Below are 21,714 nucleotides of genomic sequence, written 5' to 3' on the forward strand. Positions count from 1 at the left end.
CCAATTAATGTATTATTTCCTTTTCTGTTACTGTGATAAATACTAGGACAGAATCAACTTACAGAAGGAACAATTTATTTGGATCATGGTTCCAAAGGGCTAAGAGTCCATAATGGCAGGGGAGGCATGGCAGCAGAAGGTGGCTAGAACAGAAAGCAGAACAGTCACATCTTCAAGTACATACAGGAAGCAGGGTATGACAGGAAATCTGGCAAGGATTAAGAATTCTCAAAGCTCTCTTCCAGTAACGTGCTTCTTCTCAGCAAAGCTGCCCCCTCTAAAGCTTCCCAAAACAGCGCCACCAACTCATGACAAAATGTCCAAATACTTGGAGCCTTTGGGGGACATTCTCAAACCATCACAGATCTGAAAATGATCAAGCAGATTTACTGAAAAGACAATGAAGGAAAGACCTGTGCATGCAGGACAGTATTTAAAATATTAGGGTAGATTCAGATAGGAAACTAAATGTGTGCATTTCTTTGGCTTAGATTGAAATCTGTTAGAGCATCAATGTTTTTCCTTGTAAAGTATTACAGACTAATACTGAGTAATAGCATTTCCTTAAACGTGTATCCCTCCTTAGCACCTACCGATTAAAGTCCATATCCAGAAGCAAAGTCTCCCACCTTGGGATCCATGAGCTGCTAAACCATGAGGTCCATAGCTGAACTTCACAGGAAGTACAAACTTATATGTCTCTGCTGTCAACATAAAAATATGATTCTCATCTCAAAGGGGATAAGAGAGTTTATTCTGGAGCCAAATATGACCACGGCCCAGGAACACAGATTCAGGTTACCACAAATTCCATGTTCCAACATGGTAACAATCTTATGAAATTTATTTAGTAACAGAATAAAGCCATAAATCAAGATACTTTTCAAATACATTGGCAGAAACAGTAAGTAGGCAGATACAACAAAAGGGAAACCTCAGCTATAGGCCTCAGATGCTATCTAATGGCATGCTTAGCCTTTTGATGGGTGGGACTGTTTCTTTTGTTAGGTTAATGTATTCTATTATTCATGAAATGTTAATTCAGAAATGGAGGTAGGCAAGGAGTGGCTATTTGGGGGCTAAATATGTCCTAGGATGATTTGTGAATAGGCTCTGGATCTACAACATCCAAACTCTCCACAGTCCTTGAAGTGATAATCAGTTGGTCAGTCTTGCAGGAAGTTCAGCTCAAGATGCAGGATTTTCCTGGAACTTTCCTCCATGGTGTCTATACCATACCCAAACATGAATCTGTGAAGCTGCCAGAGGAGTGTTCTGGCTCACCCCAAGAGTCTGCAGGTGATGAAGAGGGGAGCAGGATGTTTGCCTTGCAAAAAAATCAATTCACCAACTGGAGAGTCTGCTGAAGTACAAGGAAGGAATGACACATGACCAGTTTCACAGATTATGCCATTTACGGCTGTTTATGAATGATTTCAACAGCCTTTGATTTCTTTTACAGTTCTTGTTTGTATTCAGCTTTCACCCAGCAATCGATCCTTAGCTCTTTCTTGGTAAACTTGTCAGTCCAGCTTACTTTGATGTCAGATCTGAATGTCTGTATTTCAGTCACTAAACACTTCTCACATTCTCAATATTTGTGCACACATGTGTGTTCATGTGTTTAATTTTGTGTGATGGATTTGAAACTGGACCCTTTAGAAGACAAGTGTATATTTGTATAGGACCCCCATCTTTTATGGTGCTTATTTATTAACTTTGAAGTAACATCTTATTAAGGTATAATAGGGAGTAACATGCTAAATGATTACTTGGGTAAGTGGTAAATTTTGGTGAGTTCACACACCAATGTAATTACCACTGAAATGAAAATGAAGATTTCTTCATATCCTTCCAATCACTTTCTCTTGGAGAGTTGAATGTGGTTGATTTCTCTCACCACTGATTTTTATCTATTCTTGATTCTCATAGAAATAGAGTTACATACCTACCACTCCTTTATATTTACTTCTGTTCCTACCAAGTTACCATTCTTGAAATGTATCCACGTTGTGTACATAAGCATTTTATTTGTTTGTGACTGAGTAGTGCTCATGTTGTTTTATGCCATAATTGGTTCACCTCATTTGCTATGGAAAAATATTTGGGTTACTTCAGTTTTTAGCTATTTGTAACATTAAAACTGCTTCAAATACTACTGTATAATTCTTTGTGAATGTGCATCTATTCTACTTGGGTACAGATATAAGAGCAAAATTATTGACTCATAAGCTACATATGTGTTTAAATTTATTATATCCAATGTGTCTTCCTGGCTTATTAAACCAAACTATTGGAGGTCTCTGGCTCTACACTGTCATTAATGTTTGGTGTTCTCAGACTTGTTAGCTTTGGGTGGGTGTTGGGGACTTGAACTCGGGTCCTCATTCTTGTGCAAGTGCTCTTACTCACTGAGTCATCTCTCCAGCCACCTCCTTCATTTTCATAATGTCATTTTTTCAGATTTTTACATTTTTATGAAATACAATTTTAAAAGGCAGAAGATTTTGAATCTTTGGGCATTTGGTTGTGGAACTTTGGGAGAAGGCTGTCTATAAAGTGCTATGATAAAAGAAAGAAAAACAGCTACTATGAAATGCATTATAGAAAGAACAGAGCCAAGGAGCCAGAAGTTGGCTCTCCTACCCACAGCTATTCTTTTGACATTAGGGTTAACTTCTGAATGAAGGATGAATCAGGAGATTCAAGTTTTCCCTTTATGCAAGTTTTCCCTTTATGCTAGCTATTCTAAAGCTGCACTTAAGCAGGCCTATTGATTATACTTTTTTTTAGTTGAAAATGCTCTGTTTCTTAAATCATAAACTGAATACCCTCTCTGTCCCCAGCTTCTTATCCTACCACACCTATTCTTTGACATGACTAAGATTTCCTTTTATTAATACATATGCTTTCTTGCTTTTCCTTAGGACTGGAGAGGGGCACATCTCTGAGGGTGGGAAGGTGTTCCCTGAAGAAGACATTCATATGTAGCACCAGTGTGTTCATGTCCACTCCATGTAGGTAGGAAATATGTGCTCTTACAGATTTGCCTAGCTGAGGGGTAAGTAGGGATGTATAGTGGTAACTTAGTGGCTCCCCTTTGGAGTCTGTGGCCCCAGGTCACTGTTTATTTTCACACTGCATATATCTCCACATTTCTACTGGTTCTTAGCAATGCTAATTGCAAACTGCTAGAACTTTTCTTACTGCTAATTGCAAAACAGTAGAAACCTTATCACCTCTAATTGTAGACAGAATGTTAGAAAGCTTTTCACTGTATTTTTAAGGCAGAATATATTCTCCAAGGCTCGCTTTTCCACTTTTCCCCTTTTAGCTGGGTCTTTTAGTCAAGAATCTGGTATAACCGAAGAAGGAGGATAAAGAGGTTATTTACAAAGATGCAGCAGGGCTAAGGAAACTGACAGGGGAAGAAGCATCAGAGGTATTAGTGGGTGGCTCTTAGCTGTATAAAGCTCATCTAAAAGGCAAAGGGTTTGAGTCCTTGGGAATTTGGGTGTGGGGCTTGAGACAAGACTGTCTATAAGAAAAGCAGCCACTCAACAACGTATTTTAGGAGGAAAGAAGGCAAGGAACAGACCTTGCAGAATAGGATAGTGGGCTGCTCTTCTGCCCTTTATTCTCCTGACATCAGGGTCAGGCTGTGAATTCAGGGTGGATCAGGATGGAAAGCTGAATCTATAGAGAATGTGATCTATGCAGTGAATGATTTTGAGGGTGGTGAATTCCATCTAGCCAGTTCTGAGCTACAAGCTGACAATGTTGCAGAATTTTGACAGGGAGAGGGATGGATCTTTACTCCTAATAATTCATTGACAACCCAGGCTCCCTTTGTATCTGATCAGAATGATGCCACTGGCCACTCAGTGCAAAGGTTGGGAATGCTGTCTGAGAAGAAAAGCTATACATACACAGAGAAGTCTTGGTTTGAACCCAACATCATGAAGATTACATATGGATGGCCAAGCAGAGCTGGAAGAGTAGGGTTTACTCACCGGCTCCCTTCCTCAGCTGAAGTGTAGGCATGCACAGGCCAAAGCAAGCAGTTTTTAAAACAAAAGAGAGATGGGGACTTGTGTCTTCTGGGTGGTAGGACTGCAGGAAGCCTTCAAGAGCATGGAAACAAGACAGTGATAGTGACATCAGAGGGTAATCCTCCAATCAGGGAAAATAAGGCAGGCCGTGAACTCACCTCTTACACATGAGCACTAATCCTGATCACAGAGGTGCTGCCTGCTGCAACCAGGCCATGAGCTCCTGGCTCCTTTCCTGGATGGTGCTTTGTCTTCTGGGAGTAGGTGAGCCTTATACATAAAGGGCACCACCACCCTGAACTTTCTGACTCCGGACTCTCCCACTTTTCTTGAGGATGCACCTTCAGACCCTGTTCTGTGTTCATTGCTCATCTTCTCTTCTCACAGGCCCGGGAGAACAGAGTCACCCTAACTCCAAGATATCGGATCAAAACAAGAGGACAGCAAGTGTCACTGAGATGTTCACCTATTTCTGGGCATTCCTATGTGTCTTGGTATCAACAGGTCACAAATCAGGGCCTTCAGTTCCTCTTTGGGTTTTATGAAAACGTGCACAAGTGAAGAGGAAACTCCCCTGAGCGATTCTCAGCCCAGCTGTTCTCTGACTATAGCTCTGAGCTGAATGTGAGCACACTGGTGCTGGAGGACTCAGCCATGTATCTCTGTGCCAGCAGCCTGGCACAGCCCTCTAGACTCACCTATGCTCTGTGCACAAACCTGCTGCTTTTGTTCCGAAAGGGAGAATGTATGGACTTTGCTCCTCAAAGGAATGTTTTCAGTTGTTTCAAAGGCACTTCTACGTCCCACTGAGCTCAGAACATTTCCAGACAACCCACTGAGAAGCCCGTGTGTGTGCTTCAAATATTTTCACTTGTCCGCCAGTATCTCCTTGTAACTTTTCAATCCTAGTTCACTTCGTTAGAACACTGAGCTCTTAATGTACATTAGACTCCTCATATGGATAATGTCTTAAAGCTTTGCAACAATCATACAAATCAAATATTCTTAATTCTTCTCTGTAGATAAAGAAATTCAATGACAGTAATTCTTCAGTGTCTCATGGTTTGTAAGAACCAGAACTGGGAGACAGGCTTGTCTGTATTCGTAAAGACTTTATCTTTCTCATGTCCAGGTATTCCACTATCATCCTTTGGGTCCTGTCAAGTAAGATCAAGTCCCAGTTTTCTGTGTCCAAATGGGTGGCAGAAGAGAACTCAGACATTACCGTTGGATATTACTATGATAACTTCCTGGACAATGTCAAGGAACAAATAAATACACACTGATTCTTCATCATTTGTTTTCTATATGGTTTTTCACGTTCTGCACTTTATATTTCATTGTTTTTTGTATGCTTTGCTGTTCAAGAGTTTAACACAACTGATTATAGGGCCTGTGTGTGTCTCCAATAATCTTCAAAAAATGCCTAACACTTTTCTTAATTTATATTAGTACAATTTAAATTTCAGTTTATACAAGTAAGAATATATTTATTTAGAATATGTAAAATATTCTAATATAAAGAGATCTCGGAATCTGAAAGAGGTATATATGTAAAGTATAGATAAAACAGCCTATGAATAGGGGGACTAGAGAGATGGCTCAGCAGTTAAGAGCAATGGCAGCTCTTGCCGAGGACCCAGATTCCATTTCCAGCATCCACATGGCAGCTAGCAACTGTCCATAACTCCAGTTCCAGGGAATCCAACACCGTCTTCTGACCTCCCCAGGCTTTTTACAACGTGGATGCTCTTACACTCATACACATAAAATAAAAATAATAAAAAGATCCTATGAATAAAGATTTCTAAGATTGAAAACCTGATATACATGTGGAAAGAAAGATGGAGGGTGAATGACACAGGGTGCTGTAGGACCACTGTCTGTAGAAGAGACGATATGGATGAAAGTTATGACAGTAAGTTGAGGAGGTCTAGAGAGTAGAGTGTGGGCAGATGGCAGTGACACGGGAATTACATGCTGATACCATTGAGAACCAGGTATTAGTTCCACAACATACCGACTAAGAAAGCCTTTCTTGCATCCCCTACACTTCCTCAACCCTGCCATGGCGTCAGGCTGCTTTCTTTCCCGGCCCTTCGAGTCCTCTAAAGCCTACCTCTGGGATCATTAATTCCTAAACTAAGCCTTTACTCACACTATGTTGGGGTCTGTCATAGCCAACTGTCTCCAGATTCAAACCTCCCCCCGCCCCATTGAAGACTAGAGATGCTGGCATGATCATAACCACAAGATATAAGAGAAAAGGGCTTGAGGGATGGCTTAGCAGTAACGAGTACTTCCTGCTCTTGCAGAGGACCAGGGTTTGCTTCTCAACACCCACATGGCAGGTCACACCCCCCTGTTACTCCAGTTCCAGAAGATCCAATGCACTTTTCTGGTTGCCATGGTCACCAGACATGTGGTGCACACATACATCCAGGCCCTCACAGATCCACATAAAAGAAAAATCATTTTCTAAAGGGTGAAATTGAAGGAGATCATGACAGAAAGGTGACACTGAGACAGCTATGATTGCTGTACATGGCTGTAGGTTAGAAATCCACAGAGGCTCAAATTGAACTGAATCTGGAGGACAACAGCACACAGATGAGAAATTGCCAATGGGTCTCTGATTTCCTGCACTTTCTGGTTTAAGCAGGTGACCTATAGCCACCTCCCTCTCCACACAATGCTCAGCAGAAGGCACAGTTGGCCTTGTCTTCATGAGGCCATGACCAGTCAAAGGAAGAAGATATCCCGCAGAGGACTCTCCCACACTGCCCAAGCTTGGGTCTCAGAGTTCTGTGTGGTCCTGTACATATGAAACTGCTCCATGCCGGGTTCTTCCCCGGATGAGGTGAGAAATTTTACCAGATTCCTCATTTAAGTGCAATTTTCCCTTCCATGCCCCTCTGTGCCCTCTGCCACCTGAGCTGCCTTGGCTCTAGCCTTAGAAGAATTCTCGCTCAGCAGCCCACAGAGCAGAAAGTTTATTTGAGAATACTCGGATACAGATACCATCAGCAACGCAAACTTGTGTTCTTTTTTCATTGGTCCTTTGTGATTCCACCCTTCTTAACCCACGCTTGTCTCCTGCTCGTCCTCGCTCAGTTGTGTCTGCTCAGCTCTCTTCCCCGAATCCTTTGCACCCTCATCTCGTTCTTTTTTCATTGGTCCTTTGTGATTCCACCCTTCTTAACCCACGCTCGTCTCCTGCTCATCCTTGCTCAGTTGTGTCTGCTCAGCTCTCTTCCCCGAATCCTTTGCACCCTCATCTTTACTCCAAACAAGGAGGCCCTGGTTCAGCTTATTCCTCTTATGCATCATGTTTCTTCCACCAAAAGTCTCTGCAATCTGGATTCTCTGTGTCAGTAAGTACCCCTTTGCTCTTTGCTTCTTATCACCTTCTCCTGGGGGAAATGTTCCTTTGATCCTTTGATTAGAACACATTAGCCTGTATGGCAAATTCCCATGATTATGTTCGTCCCACTTAACACAGTAGCCATTTGGCATGGGTTTGTGTGACTAACAAAGGCTTCTCTTGTCCTCTGGGCTGTAAAGGCCATCATTGTGGGAACTGTGGCTTTGTTCTCCATTTTGATTGCTCACGCCAGAATAATTCTAGGTACCAATGGCCTAGCTTTAAAAATAATTTTAAGGAACCACTGCTTAAGTTCAAACTTGGGTCATTCCAGGGTCCAGCACATTACCTGGGAACTTCTATCTCTTCATCTCCTGGGATCAGGCAAATCCTGGAAAAGATGAGAAATCTCTGTCATAGATTGTACGGTGATCTTAGGCACTTCTACAAGTCTGAGTTTTACATCTTCCCACCACCATTCTGGGCTTATTATCTTTGCTTTCAGTCGCTGGCCCTCATAAGCCATTTAGATTTTGGAGTCTCGCAGAGACAGAGCAGATAGAGTGACCCTCAATACTAGAATTAAACATTGATGGAGAAGCAGATGGCCTTGCTAATGCTACAAGATTTGCCCAAGGTACAAACACCTCTGTGAAGGCTTTGAGGTCAGAAAGACTGACAGCCTAGCTGTATCAGTGGGTACTTGGTAGGTGATACCTAAGACACAGCTATGTCTCACCTGCTTCCTCATCTCAACCCCTGCCATGGTGCAAGGTGCTGATCAGAGCTGTGTTCCTATTTCTTCTTTTTTTGCTGCTAGGATGGACCAATTATGACAGTGGAGATTCCATTTATAGAATGAGGTTGTGTGTTAGTTCTTCAATTGCTGGAATCATTTTGGGTGGAAATAATCAGATATGCAGCAAGCACCTAAAATGGCCCAGTATAGAGCAAAACCCATTCTTTGCCTGAAAGAGTCACATTGAGTCTTTAAAGACTAATGCAATTTAATCTCCTGAGGCACAGAGAACCAAAATTAGATAACTTATTTTAGAATCAAACCTTAAAAGACTTCTTCCCTAGGGGACAGTATCTCTTCCCACCCACTTGCTATAGCCTCACTTGAGAAAGTTGTGACCTACTCATGAACCCTGGAATAATGTAGTGATTGACATAGCCTGAATTATAAACAAGATAGTCTTTCTAGAACCTGAGAAATGGGGAGAAAAAGAGGAACTTAATTCAGGGTTTGGAAAATCAAACATTAAAAGTACTCCTGTCTTTTCCTTTTAAATTCTGTATTATTCACGCCCTTTTCTAGGAAAAGGGAAATAAGATCCTAAACATTATCAGGCTGATCAGGTTTTCAGGGGTAGAAGCTGGATAAGTCATAATCAACACAAACCAATGAAAATTTCAGATTATCATGCTCCTTGCCAGGATAAAGTGGGAAGGTCAGAAAGAAGTCTCTCTCCAGAGACAAGCCACAGCACCAGAATCTTGAATATTTTAAATACTACTTTTATTAATTATTTAAGAATTTCATGTAATATATTTTGATCATATTCACCCCCATCTCCTCCAAGATCACCCACTTCCACCTCCCTACCTACCCAAATTCCTGTCCTCTGTTTTCAAAAGAGCATCTAGTCCAGTTGTGTTACCCAAAAACTTTTAGGTATGAGACCATTCGCTGGAGCTTGGTTAGCCTACCAAGAGCCATTTCCTTAAAGAAAGCAGACTCTCCGTCTTCCAGGAAGCTATCAGTTGCCAATAGCTCCTCAGCTAGGGGTGGGGCTTCTTTCTCAACTTCCCACTTCATCCTGGATTTTTGTCTGGCTTGAACTTACACAGGTCTTGTGCACATTGTCACAACCAACTGTGGATTCATAAATTCCCTGTTTGATTGTAGATATCTACTGCCTCTGCATCTTACGATCTTTCCACCCCTTCTTCCATAATGATCCCTGATCCTTGAGGGGAGGGGTGTGATATAGGTATCCCATTCAGGGCTGAGTACCGTGCAGTCTCTTATTCTCTACATATCAACCAGTTGTGGGTCTTTATGTTAGTTTTTGTCTACTACAAAAAGAAATATTTCTGATCAGGGTTGAGAGGTACACTAATCTATGTGTATAACTAGATGTTATTAAGAGTCCTTAAATACTATGCATTTTCTAAATTTATACAAACCTACTGACTCAAATTAGCCTACCAAAATGGGGGCATCTCTGTATGCTAACTGCCATTCATGCGCTGTTTTTCTTAATCTACTTTGGTATCTATCTATCATCTATATCTACATTTGTTATTACACACACATGTACATATGTATATGGAGAGAGTGAGAGAGTATTTATTAGCTCTCATATTCTACAATGGGAGTACAGGTACAACATTGATACCATAGTTATCCCAACACCTTTCCTGAATGATGTCTAAATTATTTCTTCTATCTTCAAGGGTGTGAAGGGCTTCTTTGTGCTTCCAAGTTCTCTTACTCCAGCTTCGAGTTCTATCATTCAGAATCCTAACAGATCTGAGAGCCCCAACCATGTCCTTTACATGCTATGACAGGGAGGAGGGAAGGATAGACGTGCAACCAGCTGGAGACTGCTTTCTCAGCATTCCTTTTAACCTTCCTAGAACATAGTGAATGGGAATTATCTTTAATTTACAGGTGGAGAGAGTCAGAAAGGTTAACGGCTGGGTTCAACTAGAATAAATGCTGGATCCAGATGATCAGCCATAGTTGCATGACTTCTGTGTGGAATGATATAGGAGTCAAGGGGTCAGTGCAGTTGAAGGAGGCAGAGTCTTCCTTTTGGATTGTCAGTCTTCACATCATAAACAAAAAATGGAAGGGTCTGTGTACTCCCTTTCCCCAGGGAGTAAACCATCTGATATTGGTAATGGGGAGGGACTAGAGGTGGCTTTTCAGTATTCTGGCAAGATAAGAGCTAATATTCAAGAAAATTATTCCTGCTATAAGATGCAGTAGAGATACAGATGTGGACAAACCACTGCTCTGTGAGGGCTGTTGTCAAAATGGGGAAGGAGGGGGTGGCAACCAGGTGGCCTCTGTGTGTGTGTGTGTGTGTGTGTGTGTGTGTGTGTGTGTGGTTTATGAAATATCTTCTTTGGATAGACAAGGCACAGGTATGAAGAGGGAGAGAAAGGTAGTTGGGGAACTCAGCAAGGAGGCTTCAGGACTCTAAAGATCAAAATCTAAGCTCTTCAGGAGGCTGTGAGATAATCAGCTTCTTTTTAACAGCATCTCATTACTGTCTCAAGCAGAGACACATGCCTCGGGAGGGAATTTCTGTGGAAATCCTGGACAAGTAGTGGTATTAAATGTTGAAAAGAAGCCCATTTCACAAGGCACACCTGGAAATGCAAGTGAGATTGCTCCTCAAAACTTGTCCAATCCAATACTAGCTTGGACTTTCATAGTAAGACCAGAAGTGATGGAGTTGGCAGTGATCATCAAGTAAGGAGCCATGTGCCATACCATCCTGAGTATGATACAGAGCGCTGCAAGAGTGGCTTCTACTTTCTTTCACCTTCTACCATCCCAATCCTTCCATTAGTACAGAACATGGGTGTGAGGGGAGCCTGGAGGAATCAAATTCTGCTGCTTGCTCTGTAGATAAAGAGACTCAGAGGAATGGTTCTAGGGTTGGGGAGAGGGCCCACTGCACTAAAGAGGTGATGATGAAGTTAAAAAATAAGCAGGGAAAACATCCTGGGGAGGGCTTCGGGAACCCTAGTGTAACTGCAAGCAAAATTCTCCCCCAGATGATGGTGGGAATGTCTCAACTTCAGTTGTTTTCCAAACATAAAATAACAACTTTCCTTACTGACACTTTTCAGAATGTCAGTCATTAGACACTGTTAGTGATCTCTTCTAGAAAGTGGCAATTTCGTTCAACATCGGACTGACATGTGAATCTCTTCCTACAGAGTTTAGGATTAAGGTTGTTTGGTACATTGAGGAGTTACAAAGAACAAAATGACAAGCGGTAGGCAGAAATAGCAGGGTCGAGTGGCGAATATATCAGATATGTGTGTGTCATGAAAGCTGATGGTACCAGGATGAAATTCTTCTTTTCATAGTCAGGCAAAACTGGAGCCAGGATGTTTTGAAGAGCGTGGGCTAATGCTCACGTGTCTGAGATAGGCACTTCCAAAAGACTTTCTGAAAGCCTCAAAGAGATTTCTCCTCCTTCTACACCCACCCCATGCTGTACACACCTCCCACACATGTGTAGATTTCTATAACAATGTTTATCTTTAGCATTCTTTAAGACTGCAACATTTAGATAGGACTCTTGGAAGAACAGCCACCCATCTCCCAAATCCCACCTGAGGTCTCCAAGACCAATGAGCTATGTATGGAAGTAGCTTGTGTGAATGTCTCCCTTTATGCCTTTGAAAACCTCCATTTGCTTCAACCTCCTTAAACACACCCATTGTTTACAGCAGTTATTGTAGTTCCATTCTAATACTGACATTATCAAATAATCCTTTGGAGAATAAACAATTCTCTCTGCTTGTTTAGACTGCCAGTGTGCACAGCGATGAAACCCCAGACTTCCCCAGCTCCTATGAAAGGAAGGCTTGACTGAAAATCCAGGAGATGTACAAATGCATGTAGTGCTTGATCAAGGACTGAGCGTCTCTTGGGAAAAGATGGGTAACAACAATAACAACAACAACAACAAGAAGCCAGCTAGATTCTTCAATCAAGAAGATGGTTTGAAAGACTGTGGATCTGTGTTGAACATAAACAGTTAAATGTTAAATCCTCACCACGGAAGGTGTTGGGATCTGTGGCTATCTAGAGGAAAGGTTTATTAATTAATTAATTAATTAATCTATTTATGCTTTTTTTTAACCATCCTCTCCCACTCTATATCCCAACACTTATGCCTATACACAGAGGCATGTGTACAGAACAACTCACAGAAACACTAGAGAAACTGAGAATAGACTTCTCTGAAGTCTGCCCATCTCACCCTTGAATATCCTGCTGTGAGGACTACAGTGCAGGAGATGGTCGACTACAAAGAATAAGATACAAGCCTGGTCCATCCCTAGGAAGACCTGGGGATGGTACCATAGCAGGAACAGTAACGCAGATGTGCTTGCTCCCCAGAATCAGGGGCAGAAGCTCTTGGTTTTGTCCTTGCAACACTGGAGCTCTGAGACACCCTCTACCTTCTCAGCTCCTCCCTACAGTTCAGGACCTTTTAGACATGCCTTTGTCTCTCAAGATCATGTGAATCTTGAATGTGGTTGGGGAATCTCTGCTTTGAAAGTGCTAAGCCTTGCAGGAGGAACCACATATATTGAAAATCTAAGGTGTCAGGACATCTCCCATTCAGAGATGTTAAGAAATTCAACATTCCTCTGTTGAATTACCCTTTGTCTGTTGGGAGACAGGTGACTATAGAAACCATTGGAAAATTTCGGAACCTGCGATTTCTGTGCCTCGGTTTCTAAGTACTGTCTCTGTGCCTCGGTTTCTAAGTACTGTCTCTTTGTCTCAGTTTCTAAGTACTGTCTCTGTGCCCTTTTTTCCTTGTGCATGAGGATCCTCGACATCATATTGACACAGACCTCCAAGCATAGGAAATCATGCTTGTGCACCTCTTGGAAACAGGTGATAGGTTACAGTAACAGATGTGAATAAACTGTCCCATGGTAGAATCTATAAGCAATGTAAGCTGGAATCACACAGGAATTTAAAAAGACTGTGATGGGAACTCCTGAATCAGAAGTTAAGTTGCATCTTCCATGTTGGTCAGTTTGACATCTTTCTGTAAATAGGCCATGGATTTCCTGATGAAAGGAGTCAGTAGGGTTTCCCTAGACCAGCTACAAAGACTTGGCTGGACCATCTCTGCTTTCTAAACTGATGCCTAAATTTTTCAGCATCTTCTCAAATCCAAATATAACTTCCTCACAGTGACAAGAACTGTAATTATTGTTTCTCACAAAAGTGGTGCTGTCAACGAAGTTTCAAGAGTCAAGCTAGGAATCATTGCAAACTATTAATTACTTCAAATACAGACACTGAGGAAAGCCAACATCAACTCAACTGCCCATTTTAATTATCTTATTAGAATGTTAAGAGGGTTCTGACTCCTCTGAAGTTAAGATGTGTTTTGATGGCAAGGTGTTGAAACACCTTTTAGAAAGGCCAATGAAATCCCAAAGTAATGGTGACAAAGGGTTGAGGACTGTGCTAGTCGTAACTGTCAACTTGGCACAATATAGAATCACTTGGAAAGAGAGTCTTAATGAGAAATTATCTACATCTGATTGGACCATGGGCATGTCTGAGGGGGGTTATGTAATTGCTAATTGGTGGGTGTAAGACCTGCCCTGTATGTGGGCAATACCATCTCAAAGGCTGGGCCCTGGAATGTACAAGATTAGAAAACGTTAACTAGATACCAAGCAAGCAAGCAAGGATGCCTATGCCACCCTTCTGCTCTTGGATGGGTATATGATATGGTTAGCAGCTGGAGTTCCTGCCCTGAGGTCCAGAAAATACAATTCCTATAAACTGGAATTGTAAGCAGAATAAATCCTTTCCTCCGTTATACTGTCTTCATCAGAGTATTTTATCCCAGTAACAGAGATGATGTTCAGACAAGGACCAAAGCAGTGTGATTAATGGATTAAGGGGAACTTTTAAAAATATTTTATTTATTATTATTATTTTATGTGTATGAGTGTATTGCCTGCATGTATGTGAGTGTGCCCGTGTAGTGCAATGTTGCAGAGGTCAGAAGAGGACTTCGGATTTTCCTGGAACTGGAGTTAAGGAAGGATCACAACCACCATGTGGGTGCTGGGAATTGAACCCAGGTCCTCTGCAAGAGCAGTCAGTGCTCTTAACCACTGAGTCATCTCTCCAACCCCAAGGGGAGATTTTTAAGCCCTTAAAATTAATTGAAGATTGCAACTTGAGTTGTTGTCCATCAGAAGCAACATTTCTTCCTTTGTTGTTCTGAAAACGAATTCGATCTGCTTTACGACTCAGGCTTGGCCTGTCTTCCATTCACCTCCAAATAGTCTCCCACCCCCTCCCAAACCTGCAGAGGAGGCGGTGACCGCAGGAACAAAGTCAGCAATAATGTGTCTCAGATGGAGGGTGGTAGTTGGCATTCAGATCTCCACCATGATCTGCTGCTGAAACATCCAGGGGCAAATAGCCAGTTGATAATGGAAAAAGAATGAAATGGGCTAATAGGCTTGAACTTCTCAGCACCCAGAGGTGCTGAGGAGGACAAGCCAAGGGGACCACTCAGATCACCTGTGTTAAAATTCAACTATGATTCAGCATTTTTCTAAATTCTGTGCCATTCCCCTTTTATCTCTAAGCGTTTCTCATTGTAACTAACTGCTTCCTTTCTAACGCCCTGCTTTCTTACTGGTACAGAATAGTATTTAGACTTCCCGGAATCCTAGGCTGAATATCAGATAATCCTGAGTCTCAGTGATGCCACTGTAAGGACTTCCTTCTGGGGACAAGGACTTGAATGAGTGTCCAGTCTACAAAGAGGAGGGTCAACACAGAGGAGTCATTTCCTCCATGCTTCCAAGTGAAGCAAGCCATAGTCGAGCAGGACCTTTGACTTATCTTCACATAGGTGGAACGGGTAAAAGAAAGGAGTCAGGGGCTCCTCCCAAGCCCATGTGACCCCTGAGGAACAGATCCTCAAACGACCTTAAGAGTAAAAATAAATTGGTTTATCTGGGCCAACTGTATGGTCTTCAACACCCAAAAGGAAAGTGTAACCAAAGATTAAAGGGGTCACTGTAACTCTTTAAGAGTCCATGTGTATAGCTAAAAGCTACATACCAAGAAACAATGCCAGACAGGAGATACCTTCCTTTGAGTTATTGGCCAGGGTGGCCCAAGAGACTTCTAGACAGTAACCCAGCATAGAACTGGGAAAACAAACAGCAGACCCCAATCTTATCTAAAGGAATATTGACAACATATTGCTGCTAGATGAGGAAGAGCTGATCTTCCTAAAACAAGGAATGCTAGATAGGCTGACTAGATTCAATGGATGGACAAGCATTGGAGAATGGCTGGGGGTGCCGACAACACAGTGAACAGTAACAGGGATGACAGAGTATATGGACTCCGGGGTGGGGAGTGTGCTATGGGAGGGTGCCATTTGGGATGTGGGTATATAGATGAATAAGATTGTTTGGGATGTTCTGTGTGAAATACACACACACACACACACACACAAATAAACAAATTTTTAAAAATGAGTTATATTTGAGGAAGAAGGATAAAAATTTGCTTCATGTTAATTAGTAGAGGTGAAACACATTACCATTGAAATCTGCCCGATGACTTCATGTCCATGCTCAGGTGCTAAGGATCTCAGAAAGTAATCTACTGTGACCAGTAATAATCAGATACCTAGAGATTAGAGACACATGTACAAACATATAAGTGTTAGTAGCATTAAAAATGAGTTTTTCTGTATGAAACAGTACATTTTAAAATGAAATGGAGATCTTTTTTTAAAAGTTAAAACCTCATTCAATTTTATGTCTTATAGGGTTTATACTGAGTCCAATATTGTATAACTGTAATAATTCAACTGTGAACCTAAAAATTTACAGCCAATTTTGAAAAAGATGCATCTTTACTCTGGAAGTTGTTATTGAATATGTTAGTGCTGTAATGAAATGCTTCTTCTAAGTATGTGGTTATTAAATAAATAATTTTAAAAAAGAACCTCTGAATTATGTGAACAAATGATGCTGAATCATAATAATTTTGCCTTATCATTTCCCAGTATTCTTTAGATATAGTAAAGATTCAACAACTGGAATTCTATACCAGAGTTTAGTCTCAAGGATAGAGATAGACAATTATTTTCTAACTAAACTATAACAATCACCATATTTACACTAAACCTCATACTGAGTGTCACTAATGCTGACCTGCATCACACTGAGCAGTAGCCCATAAAGAACAAAGCAGTGTCAAGGCCATTTGCAGCTGCCAGCTCAGCCTTAGAAAATTTAGGACCCAAATAAGAATTTCCATGTAAATCAGTTATCAAAAAGGAACCTTCTTCCATAACACCAAATAAACTGTATCCACATACTACCTTAATTTTTTTTTTATTTTGACAACCTCTTATTCATTCCGTGTTATTTCCCTTCTCCTGGAATCCAGTTTTGTTTTTTTTTTAAATAGAAGGCCAAATTTAGCTGGTTTCGTAAGATGTCACCTTACTTGTGAAGCTGTTGAATAGAACTGATTCAAAGCAGGCCTGGACAACAGTTCTATACACATGTAGGCTCTTTCAAGTTTCCAAAGTAGTTATACCAATTTACACTCTCACCAAAGGCATTGAGAATTGGAGAGTTTATTCTCTCTCTCTCTCTCTCTCTCTCTCTCTCTCTCTCTCTCTCTCTCCATCCATTTATTTTTGGTGTGTATGTGGGTGTGTTTACATGATGATTGTGTGTGACTGGAAGCCAGAGGTCAACCTTAGGTATCGTTCCTTAGGTACTGTGTACCTTGTTTTTAAAATCTCTTCACTGACATCTGGCTATTAGGTGATGTTGGCTGGCCAGCCGGTCAGAGGTCTGCTTGTCTCTGCCTCCTGAGCACTGGGATTACAACTGAGCTCTCAGCATAGAAGTGAAGAAGTGGATAAGAAACCCCAAGCCTGGCTGAAGAAGTATTGGCAGCGGATGCTTCCTGGGAGGGGAGAGTCAATCTTCTTTCTTTTCTTTTTTGAAAAGTATGTGGGTTCTTGGACTCAAACTCAGACCCTCATGCTTGTGGGGCAAACACTTACTGATTGAGCTATCTCCCTAAACCCCATTTTTAAAATACTTAGTATTTCAATTATATGTATTTATGAGTATGGTGATATGTGTGTGTGTGCGTTTGCGTGTGTGCGTAATGTATAATGAGCAAGTGAACAGAATTTCTGTCTCCTTTGACATTTTAAAATGATTTTTGGTGAACAATATTTCTGAGAGGTGTTGTTCATAATTATGTATAATATGTATTTTGATGAGCAATTCTTTAAAGTCAAAGTCATTCCAAATTTGTTATTAGTTAGTATTGTATATTTTGGTATCTGATGTACAAAATTGTTGCCTGTTACCAAATAATCACATATTCTTATATCCTCTTTTAAGAATCTTTAAATTTTCTAAAACTTTGTAATCTACCTACAATCACTCTCCATACATGAGGAAGATCAAGATATAATTTTCAACATCATTATCCAATTTACAAGATGGTATTTGTCAATAGATAATATTTTCCTCACTGGTCTATATAAAATCACATTGATCACAAACCAATTATTGTATATGTCTTGGTCTGTTTTCTGGGTTTCTATTCTGTCACATTGGTCTATTATCAGTTCTTATAGTTTTAACACGTTCTTATTTATCACAGACATAATACTTATTTCTATATAGTAGTCTAATTCCTCTAATATTTTTAAAATCAAAAGACCTTAGTCAACAATGACTATTTTTCATGTATATTTTGAAATTCATTTTCCAAAGCCTTCAAAAGAAACAAATGTCTGCTAGAAATTTCCATTTTCTTTTTCAGTGACTTAAGTGCATCTTAGAAAAACATTCTATGGAGATATTAATAAGACCAAGATATCAGAATCCAAACATGAAATATACACTGTGGCATGTAATCAAAGACTAAAGCTTCCAAAGAAGGAAGAAAATGGGGGAAAACAATCCATAGACGCCAATCTGGTATTGACATATTGACATATGACATTAGAACCGTATTAATATTGTGACTCATACATTCACAGTGTTATAAAGATGAGGAAGATATAAAAAGATGCAAATCACACTTTCAGAAGTAAAAATTCAATGTTTGCAATGTTTGTAATGAAAAATGCCCTGGATGTAACTAACAGCAGATTAGATATTACAGAAGAAAAGCTTAATGAACTTGAAGGTAGTATTCATAATGAAACATGGGAAATGAGAAAAGGGTGTACATGAGCTGAGGATAGCCTCAAATAGTGAAATATGCAGTTGGAGATTCCACTGGCAAATTTTTAAATTTAAATTCTTTAATGGATAACTAGCTGTCAAGAAAAATAATTCAAACATAGTGTAGAGTATATTATATATTCATATATTGAAATATTTAAAATCATGTGTGATAGAATCTATAGATTATAGATTATTAAATGTAATATAATTATATCTTACAAATGATAATATAAAGACAGGAAGAAGAGAATATGATACTATTGTAAGCTTTTCATAATCTATGTGATGTTACTTGAGTGTTAAAATAGAGGTGCACAGTGCAAATCTCAGAGTAACCACCAAATAATAAAGTGGTGTTTGTGAGATGGCTCAGGGAGTAAAGGTACCTGCCACTAAGCCTGATAACTGGAGTTCAATTCCCAGAAACCACGCAGTGGAAGGAGAGAACCAATTCCCTCAAGTTGTCCTCTAACCGCTACATGCAAGCTGTGGTTTATGTGTGGCCCATAACATACATATACACAGACACATGACTAAATAAATAAAGTAAAATAGCAAAGTTCAAGGTTATAGCTGATAAGCCAACACAATGAATAGGATTCAGAAAGCACTCAATTAACCCACAAGGTGGCAAGTAAACAAAGAGCAGTGAGGAGACCAACAGATACAAATACAAGATGATAAATACTAAAGTCACCAGATTAACAATTATATAAACTCTAAAAGGTCTAAATATTCCCAATTAAAAGACAGAGTTATGACACTGAACAAAGAGAAAAATAAACCTGCCACCACCAACAGCTGTATGCCGCCTCCTGGAAGGACACGTGTGTATGTGTCCTAGAAGCATAAAAAACCAGAATGCAACAAGCAAAAATATAGAGAAATATGCACCATGCTAATACTAATCAAAAGACGAACAGAATCTTTATACTGATATCAAATTAATTTCAGAGCAGGAAAATCCATCTATGATAAGGAAAGCGATATCCCAAGGACAAAACGGTCAGTCTGTAAAGATGGCACAGCTATCATAAATATTTATGCGCTTAAAACCAGAGCTTCAGAATACTGAAGCAAAAATGTTTCAAGAAACAGACTAACCTGCCATAAGTGTCAGAGCCTTCCTTCCCTTTTCAATAAAGTAAAAAGGTGATTAAAACAGAAAAGCAGCGAGGATGTGGAAGATGTCAACAACAGTATCAACCAACTTGACTTCTGTGATCATTAGTTTTGCAAACTTGACACCGTCAAGAAGAACTTGGGAAGAGAGAGAGCCTCAGTGAAGGGCTGACAGTTTGTTCTGTGTAACGCCAAATTCTCAAGCGCTCCCAGGCCCATGATGTCTGTACACCTGACCAACAAAACCGACCTTAAGCCATTCTAAGCTACAGTTTGGGGAATAAAGATATTTATTTCGCCTGCCAACAAAGTTTATGTCATCTGGGAGGGGGTCACTTACAAAGGCATGGATGCCTGGGGGCTCTTTTCCCTACATCTTAGCTGAGCTTTTTGACATCCGTTGCCACCAGTGCCAGTGCCCAACCAGCAGCCTGCAGCTGGCAATTTTCTGCTACTTCCCAGCTCTTCCACCTCTGTCCTTAGGCCCTCCCCCTCATGCAATTGAAGCTGACTGATTGGGGCATGGCTGTCTCCAGTTCTCCCGGAGGACGCTCCTGTCTAACATCCTGTGAGCATGTCTGGGATGAAGGATTGTCTTCATTATGTTAGTGGATGTGGGAAGACCCAGCCTAAAAGTGGGTGGTCACATTCCCTAAATTATGTAACAGTACAGAAAGTGATCTGAGTCCTAAGCATGCATGCGTGCACTCTGCTCATGACTGTGGATACCAACAACTGCTTCAAGCTCCTTCCTTGACTTCCCTGAAACGATGGACTACCTGAAATTGTAAGATGATTACAAGTTTTTCTCCACTAGTTGCTTTGGTCAGGATATTATCACAAAGAGACCTGCAACGAGAACAGGTTCACTGTTTACAGAGCACTTTACCCACCTGCAGAGCTTATGTAATTTTCAAGGGCACATTGTATATGTGTCAATAGGGGTTATACACTCAGTTCTATAGCATAAGCAAAGCACCATTCCATTTAAAATGATAAAGGCAGCTCGGTGTGCTGGTTCGTATCTGTACTCAGCACTGGAGAGGCTGACACAGGGGGCCATCAGTTCAAGTCCAGCTTGGGCTAGATACCAAGTTCAAGGCCAGCCTGGGCTACATAGTGAGACTATGCCTTAAAATAAAATAAAATAAACATATTTAAGTTAGGCTAAGGGTATTCTCTGATGCCAGGGAAACTAGATTAGTTTGTAGTAAGTCAAAGATAAATATTGTATTCGTGAGTCAAACATTAAAGCTAACAGGAAGAAGAGAAAAAGACTTTTCATCAAGTAGTACTGGAAATACTGTATATTGACATAGAAAAACAATTCAATCTCAATCCTTATCTAATTCTATAAAGAAGATGTGAGCAAGTTATCATCTATGGGCCAAATTTGACCCGTGCTTGTTCACATGTGGCCCAGAAGCTAACAATTTAAAAAATTAATTGTTGGAAAAACAATTGGAAAATGATATTGTGTAACCGGCGAAGTTGAATAACACTCAGCATTGGATACTAATAAGGTTTTATTTGAAACACAGTCACAGTCATTTCTTTTCATATTGTCTGTATTGCTTTTACATTAGAATATAAAGCTGGGTTTCGTCAAGTCAGACTGCATGGCACAAAAACCTAAGGTATGACCTTTCACAACCCTTTCCATAAATAGAAATTAATGTAGCATATTGCAAAGGCCTTTAGAATAAACTCTAAAGGCACAAAAGATAGAATCACAAACTCCCTGCTGGCTTTGGGGTAGGCAAGGACCCCTTAAGGGGGACAGAAAATTTCCTGTTCTTAAGAGAAAACTGAGTCTTAGCAAAATATAAGAATGCTTCAAAATACACTGTTTAAGAATACTTATACTCTGATATCTCTGCTACTGTCTGTTGTGTTGTCGGCACCCCCAGCCATTCCCCACTACTTGCCCTTCTGGTGAATCTAGTCAGCCTATCTAGAGGTCTTTGTTTTAGGAGGGTCAGCTGTTCCTCATTAGCGGCAATCAGTTGTCTATATTCCTTTAGATAAGATTGGGGTCTGCTGTTCATTATCCCAGTTCTATGCTGGGTACTATCTGGGAGTTCTTTTGGCCACCCTGGCCAACAGCTCAAAAGAAGGTATCTCCTATCTGGCATT

The sequence above is a fragment of the Nannospalax galili genome, unplaced genomic scaffold (assembly GCF_000622305.1).
Source record: "Nannospalax galili isolate Female #2095 unplaced genomic scaffold, S.galili_v1.0 scaffold1049, whole genome shotgun sequence".
In the NCBI taxonomy this organism is placed as follows: domain Eukaryota; kingdom Metazoa; phylum Chordata; class Mammalia; order Rodentia; family Spalacidae; genus Nannospalax; species Nannospalax galili.